Source organism: Neophocaena asiaeorientalis, unplaced genomic scaffold (assembly GCF_003031525.2).
Source record: "Neophocaena asiaeorientalis asiaeorientalis breed wild unplaced genomic scaffold, Neophocaena_asiaeorientalis_V1.1 scaffold16, whole genome shotgun sequence".
NCBI classification, from domain to species: domain Eukaryota; kingdom Metazoa; phylum Chordata; class Mammalia; order Artiodactyla; family Phocoenidae; genus Neophocaena; species Neophocaena asiaeorientalis.
In genome coordinates this window covers 145,000-153,081 of record NW_020175446.1, presented here as the reverse complement: position 1 = coordinate 153,081, position 8,082 = coordinate 145,000, and positions in this window count along the sequence as shown.

Sequence of the window (8,082 nt, the reverse complement as noted above, 5' to 3'; positions counted from 1 at the left end):
CTGCGCGCTGGACCCTGTGGCACCTCGTAGACGCTGAGCTTTAATACAGCAACGCCCCAACAAGGAGCGAGAAACAGGTTACCGCCAGCGCTCTAGGCTTTGCCAGCTCTCTTTTGTGTCCTAGCCCCCGCCCCCCCCAAAAAAACCATGAAATAATGTAAGTTAGTGTTTATGATTTGGAAAATTAGGGACGATGCATTGTTGAAATATTTAGTGGTTAAGAAAACTGCCTACATCCTTACAGACTCCAGAACAAAAAGGAAAACATTCAGAACACCCAAGTAGAGGAAGCGCTGAAACTTGTTCTTGTATCTGGAGACGTGGCCCCCACCAGCTCCAGGTCCCTGCAGCGGGATCGGGGCGCAGGACGACGGGGGACCGCCCGAGCCTCGAGCCACGATAAGGAGCAAGATCCCCAAAGACCTGACAGCGGAGAGGGACGAAGTGCCCTCCGACCTGGGCTGCTTTCTGTTCCTGCGCACAGCTGCTTCCTGCCGGGTCAGCTCCAGTTAAGACTGGACCCCTGATGGTAAATGCTATTTTTAAAGGTTTCGTGAAAAAGTGATTAAATTTCCATAGGCACAGAGAGGCTGAGCCTTTACTTCTTTTTCTTTTTAAAAATTTTGCCTTCAACAGTCTCTGCCAGTTAAATGCTATGGGCCCTTCGGTTTTCAGTACCAGAGTTAATACCCTGAGAACGTCCTTAAAAAAAATCTTTGTTTACTTGCTAAGTAGAATACATCAAGATTTGGGTTAAAGGAAGCAGAAACTGAGCAAACTATCGGGAAATAACTTTTTTAAATGATCAGTTAGGGACTTCCCTGGCAGTCCAGTGGTTAAGACTCCGCCCTTCCAATGCAGAGTGCATGGGTTCCATCCCTGATGGGGGAATGAAGATCCCACATGCTGGGTGGCCAAATAAATAAATAAAATAAAAATATCAGTTAACTCTAGCGGAAACAGACCTTTTGGAGGCTGAAATAATTCCCATCATGTGCCATTTTTATTTTACCCATTGTATGTCAGAAATAGTTTAGAATCTACTGGGATATTTTCAACGCATCTCTGTTTACCTTTTTACATGGAGACCGCATGTAACTAGCCTACCCTACACCATGATTTAAAGATGTCTGGAGGGGAGTTAAAATGCATTTCCCCAGCACCCGTGCCATCTTTTCAAGAGATACATTGCGCTGGCCCACAGCATCAGGGCTTCATCTGGCCTCCCCGCCCACCTTTGTGGATAAGCCTCCAGTGACCACCCAGCTTTCCCCAGTCACAGGTGCTGTCCCCACAGAGGTCCTGGTCTGTCCTCTCCACCACTCTGCCAGCTTCCAGTGATGTGCTAATAAGTCATATTTAACTTCTCTTCCCACTGGATTTTACAGTGCTTGGCAGATACTAAGTTCTCAATAAATATTTATTGAAGGAATGGAAAAATAAATGAATTAACTTAAAACATCCATGCAACCTCTACACCATCTAGTAGAGGAGTGTGGGGAACCCCATTTATTTTCAGACTTTAGATGTTTTATTTTTAAAACTGCACTCTGGCCCCAATATGGCTCATGGAAATTGCTGAGGAACATGACATTTAATTAGGAGTTCATTCAAATGCCAGGGACCTATAGATTTCCTGAAATTGAAGCTGGGGTATAAAAATGCCAAGAAGAAGGACTAGCTATCTTAAATATTTTTTTAAAAACATGCATTTGAAGAGTATTTCAAGGAAACTGTTTTACTGTTTAAATCCTCCACAGCTCAGGGAGAGCCGGCTTGTGCACGGTAGACTTGAAGCGTGCAAACATATCACCACGCAAAACTGTGCCCAAAAAATAGAACCGAAGCTCATGGAATCATCCTGAGCGTGATGGTTTACAGGCCCCTGAACGCAGAGTCTGGGGACCCGGGTTCCAGGTTCGGGGGACTCTGAACCACATTTGGAAGCTGCCTGGAGCAGTGGAGAGAGCAAACCTTTGGAATTCGGCCGGCTGGATTTCCAACAACAATTTCACCACTCCAAGTCCTGTGCATTTTGGACAAGACACTGTGCCCACTGTCCTTCTGTGTAAAGAGGTGGTATGGCTGCCCTCCCCACAGGACAGACCGAGACGATGGGCACAATGCACTTCGTGCCTCGGGTGTTAATCTTGGGGGAGCACCACTCACACTTGTCGCTTCTGTCACTGCCCGCCTGGGTGACCTCCAGCAAATATTTTTACCTCCCCAGTTGTGTCCCCCATAGAGTTTGCATCGTGCGCACAAGGGGGATGGCTGGTAGGTCGCAGCTGCTTGTTCCGAGCCCCGTTAGGACCCTGGATGGTGTTTTCCTCCTTGTGCTAGTGCCAGATAACAGATCATTTCCCCAAAGTGTTAACGGCTCATAAGAGTTCACGCACCACCCCACTCAGCCTTCCAAAAGGGAAAAAAAAAAAAAGCAATTAAATTCCAGTAGCTGTCAGGAATTGATCCAACTGCAACAAAGCACTTTGAGTCTCTTGGCATGAAAAATTAATTAGAATATCTGTGTGTTGTCGTGGAAACCGCATTCCCTGGTTCATTCTATCCATTTTGTACAAAAGGAAATCCCTCGTCCCCCCAGTGCCCCCCTATATTCACCCAAGCCCAGCCTGCCTACTCTCTTCAGCTCTGATGAACTCTGGGTGCGTCTGCATCCTTTCGTAAGCTACTCCTGAAATATTGGAAGCTCTTTTTCTCATGTCTGAGTGTTTCCAAGTATCTTATAAGCCGGTGCCTGAGAACGCTGTGCTCAGAATAGAGGATGCTGCCCAGCTCTCTGGAACATCACGGACTCCAGACTGCCAACAGTGGACATAGATGGGACCGGGCAGCGGTCGTGTCAGCACAAACATTTCATATCATACACAGTCCCTGGTCCAAGCTAATGCCTTAGTTACCCTGACTGGAACAGGACAACAGAGGCCTGTCTCTTTAGCCTCATGCAACGGCCAGCACTGTGATGGGGCGAGGTCACCCTCAGTCACTGCTGAATCAGTGATCCAGTGTTGCCTCGTTGGGCTGAGCGCCACTCTCTACTGCGCTGCACCGCGGTCTGCGTGGACTACGTCAGGTGGTCCTGCACGCACTTTTCCTCAGCAGACTGCAAGCTCCCAGGAGGCGACAAATTCTCGTCAATGAGTCAATATGACCATCATTAAGTGGCCAATAAGTTTATTAGTATCGATCCTAGTAAGTCTTCTTTTGGAAAAGTAACAAAAATTTGATAGTTATTTTAAAGTATTTTCAAGGTATGCATTTATAAAGTTAGAACAAGTTATCTGCAATTAAATATGACTTCACAGAAGTCTCTATATAGTGTATCTATAGGTAAGTGTAGGCAGAGTTCTGCAAAGTACTAGGTGTGGACACACACACACACGCACACGCAGGACCCCAGGAGGAGGGGCCTCCTCCCATTTGACAGCTGAGGAGATTTAACTCTCGAAGGCTGTAATGTAACTCTTCCATTCTGTGTGAGGTGGCGCAGGAATTCCAGCCCAACCCCGAAGCCCTCGCTTATATTCACAGTGAAACACTGTCCTTCCAAATGAATGAATGACTCCACGCTTCGGAGAGCAAATCCAGAAGGCTTATGAGCGCGAGAAGCATCCTCCTTGTACCAGGAATCCGTGCGTTAAAAATAAAATCGGTGTCCCAGTGCACCTTGTTGCTTCCTTTTACCACACAGACTTCCGCCCCGAGCCCAAAGACGCTTTGTGCTGTGAGTTAAAGGGGAACCTGCACGCTTACACTGCCCTTGGCGAGAGGGGTGCTGCGTATGCGTCTTGAGAGGAGTCTTGCCCTAGATGTCATTCGGTTCGAGATTCCTACTTCAGACAGGGAGCCTGGAGGAAGTTTCCACACCGGAATGTCGTGATGCTTTCCCGTAACTCTAGTAGGAGACAGAGTGGGACAAAAGATGCTCCGGCCAAGGGGCCAGCACAGCCTGCAAACCTGGTGATCATGCCGGTGGGGCTGGAGGACCCCAGGACTCGGGCCGTTGCTGTTATGCCAGAAAGGGGGTCCCCAGAACCTGGGTGGGTCTTGTCATCAAATAATTCTGTTCTCAATCACATTGCTGTCAGCTAGTAAGGGATATGAGTGATGGCTTTGATGACCTGCAAGGTTACACAGGACAGAAATCCAAATCAGAAGGTATGTACTGTGTTACTGAGCGCCCCGCTGATAATGCAGTGACTGCGGAACAGTTTTAATTTCTCGAGTCATCTTTACATAGTAAAGGCCTAACTAGTAAATCCTTCGAAGTATAAACTAAATAAGACCGCTAACTGATAGTACATTCTGGTTAACCCCAATTTAAAGGTTCTTACAGGTGAACTGTGTCCCTCTCCCCCACAAAAAATAATGTTGCAGTCCTAACTCCCAGGACCTCAGAACGTGACCTTATTTGCAGATGGAGACTTTCTGAAGGGAGCCAAGTTAAAATGAGGTCCTTACGGTGGGTCCTGATTCAATAGGACCAGTGTTCTTATAAAAAGAGATTCAGGCACACAACAGACACACGCAGAGGGAAGCCGTGTGAAGCCTAAGACAGATCTGAGTGGTGTGGCCACAACCAAGGGATCAGGGACACCAAGGATGCCAGCGAACGCCAGCCCCTGGAAGAGGCAGACAGGACCCTCCCCTGGACCTTCAGAGGGAGCATAGCCCTGTGACACCTTGACCTCAGACTTCTGCCCCAGGCTGGGAGAGGATACATTTCTGTTGTCTTAGCCCCTGTTTGGGGTGCTTTGTTCCAGCAGCCTTGGGAAACTAATACAGAGGTTTTGTGTCTTCTCTACATAAGCACTGCTTTTCAAACTGTCTGTTGTAATGAATCAGTTATTTTTTTTTCTGTTTTCAATCTATTATAGACTGACCTTTCCAAAATACAGTAAAAATGAATTGCTAGAAAAAGAAAATGTCTTAAATGACATGCAAAATGCAAAGCCATGTTCTTAGTGTTCCGTTAGACACACAATCATTCTGTCCCACTGCTGTACACGTTTCCACACACTGCTTTCAGTTTTCGCCCTGGCAGGGGGTTGGCACACGGGCAGTGGGTCACATGCTGCCTTAGCAGGCCAGCTCCAAGGACGCCTGGTGATGGTGAGCGGGCAATTGTCCCTGGGAAGCTGACGCTCTTTCACGCCCCTGCTAAGACCACAGCACACAGGGTGGGTATTTCCCTGTCTTTCCAAACAATGTCTTATTGTGGAATTAAGCAATGCACCTGTAAAAAATTAGTTGGGGGTTGGCGGTTAAAATGTTTGAAAATGGGCTCTAAACTACTTCCAATAAATCTACGTGGAAATCTAACAGCCGGCCAGGCGGGCCTCTCTCTCCTGCTGATCTGGGATTCAAATGGGCGCCAGGAAAACACTTTTGAAAAACCGCTAACATCAAACTTGTAGGGCCTCTCTCTTTGAAACCCCCAGGCCTTCTTCCAGGAGGTGGGGACGCCCTTGATGTGTTTACAAGAGTGCTGGACACGGATTAGTTGCTGCTTCCCTCAGGCCCCCAGCTTCTGCTCTCAGCCTCCTGGGAAGCAGGCCGGCAGTGCTCTAAACTACTTCCAATAAATCTACGTGGAAATCTAACAGCCGGCCAGGCGGGCCTCTCTCTCCTGCTGATCTGGGATTCAAATGGGCGCCAGGAAAACACTTTTGAAAAACCGCTAACATCAAACTTGTAGGGCCTCTCTCTTTGAAACCCCCAGGCCTTCTTCCAGGAGGTGGGGACGCCCTTGATGTGTTTACAAGAGTGCTGGACACGGATTAGTTGCTGCTTCCCTCAGGCCCCCAGCTTCTGCTCTCAGCCTCCTGGGAAGCTGGCCAGCAGCTTTTGCGGGGGAAGGAGGCCCCCCCCCCGCGACCGGGGACAGTTGCGGGCGCCAGGAGTGTGTCCCAGCAGCCACTTCCCCTCTGCCACCCCACCTCCACCCAGCAGTTTGTTCTGCAGCAGAAGGTCCAGGCGGCAGAAAGAAGGGAGGGCCGGCTGGGCTGGGGCTCCCTCAGACCTCAGAGCCCCCAGCCCATCTCCTGCTGTGTCTCCCCCCTACCCCGGGGGTCCTGTGGCCTCGAGGTCTGAGGCTACAAGGGCAGAGGACTCGGTTGGTGGGAGGGGATGCAGGACGGCTCCTCCGCTCACCATCCTGGATAAACAGATAAAGGCCACCCTTTCCTGCCGCCCCGAAGGTGACAGTGCCACCCAGCCTGACCTGTTCTTCCTGGAAACCCTCCGTAATCCTGTACGTGCCTCTGCACGCTTCCAGCAAGGTCCTGTCAGGTGCTTTCGAAGCCATCAGATAAACTCCTTGTTTATCTGAACTTTCAATACAGAAAAGAGAATTAATCTTGGGAGGGGGGGCAGGGGGAGAAGGGCCGGCCTCGCCCTCATCCCCACCCCCCGTCCTCCACCCCCAGGGAGCATCTCCCAGGCCTCATGGCCCTTCTGCAGTCACCACTTCTCCCAGTGGGACCACCACCCCAGGGCTCAGCTACCCTTCCCCCAGCTCAGCTCAAGGCCTGCCCCCTCGGTGAAGCCGCTTCTGGGGGCTTCCCACCGGCTCTGTGCCCACACCTCTGTTCAGAGCTTCAGTGCTGTGCTCGTGCGCCGGCCCAAAGCTATCTGGTTCTGGGTCCGTCCCCCCACCAAGGCCTCCTCTGGGCACGAACCCGCGTCCCCTGTATCGGCAGGCAGACTCCCAACCACTGCGCCACCAGGGAAGCCTGGACAACACTTTTTAAACCGTGTTTGTATCTGCATATTTACATCACGCCCTGTCTTTGTCGGCTCGGGCTGTGGTGATATACGACTGTTTCTCTTCATCCTTTCTCATGGTCCTGGTGGCCAGGACCAGGGTCCTGGAGGTCTGGAGGTCTGGACGGCACCCTCTCCCTGTGTCCTTACTTGGCAGCAGCCAGCACACTCCGGGTGTCGTCCTCTTCCTCTAAGGACACAAATCCCATCACGGGCCCCCCCTCATGACTTCACCACCTTCCTGAGCGCCCCCCTCCTGACACCATCCCACTGGGGTACGGACTGGGGGACACACACAGGACATAGCTCAGCCTTAGAGAAGAGCTGAAGGTCGTACACCATATAGGACCATCTCTGCCTGAGTATTTCGTTCTCTGTGCTTTTTCTTATCTCCTCCTGAAAGTATGTGGTTTTGCTTTTATCACTGGAAAGAAACAGGAAATGTGCTTATTTTCGACAGGTTTGTTTGGAGAATAAGCCCCACGGGAACGCTGCTGAGCGTCCAGCCCCTCGGCTGTCACCGGTCCCCGAATCAGCCGCCAGTCAGCAGGCCTTGCCTTACGCCCCGTCTAGGAACCCCTCCTCCGGTCCTGCTGTCGAGCAAGGCCTCCCCCTGACCAAGACAGCAGCCAGCCTGCCCTTAGGCCCCCCAGGAACTGGAGAGTCCATCAAAGGACTCACTGGGATCTGACCGGCCCTCCGGGATCTCCCTGCGGGTGAAACGCAGCAGGTGGGGCTGCGGCGCTGAGAGGCTGGGGGTTCGGGCACCTGGGCGAGCTTCCTGATCACACCTCCCGTCTCAGGGACCTCAGCCTGCATCCGGGTTCTGGCCTTGTCCTCGGGCACCGGACATGGGCAGGGCCGAGGGGAGCTGTGTGTGCCCGGGGGAGGGGCTGGATGCCCTCAGGGTGTCCTGCTGCCCTGGGGCCCCCCCACCCCCTCACTCGCTGCAGAAGGCAGGAGGGTAGGGAACGTTTCCCAAGCCTGGAAAGACCCCGGCCCACGGCCCACGTTAGCAGAGATCAAGTGAGCTGCCCCAGGTGCACCGGTACCCACAGGTGAAAGCAGCCTCCCATCCTCACTCTTCCACCCGGGCCTAAGGAGGACACCTCGGACAACGTTTCCTGGTGACAGGCCTCCCTCCACACTGGCGGGCTTCTGTTCTCAGCAACGGTGCAAAATGGGGGTGGGGGCTTCCCCAGACTCCCCGGAGACCGGCCCAGTGTGGCCCCGCTGACTGCCCCTCCATGGTGTCTATTCCTATGGAAACGGAACTTTTTCTTTAGTCTACAGGACTGT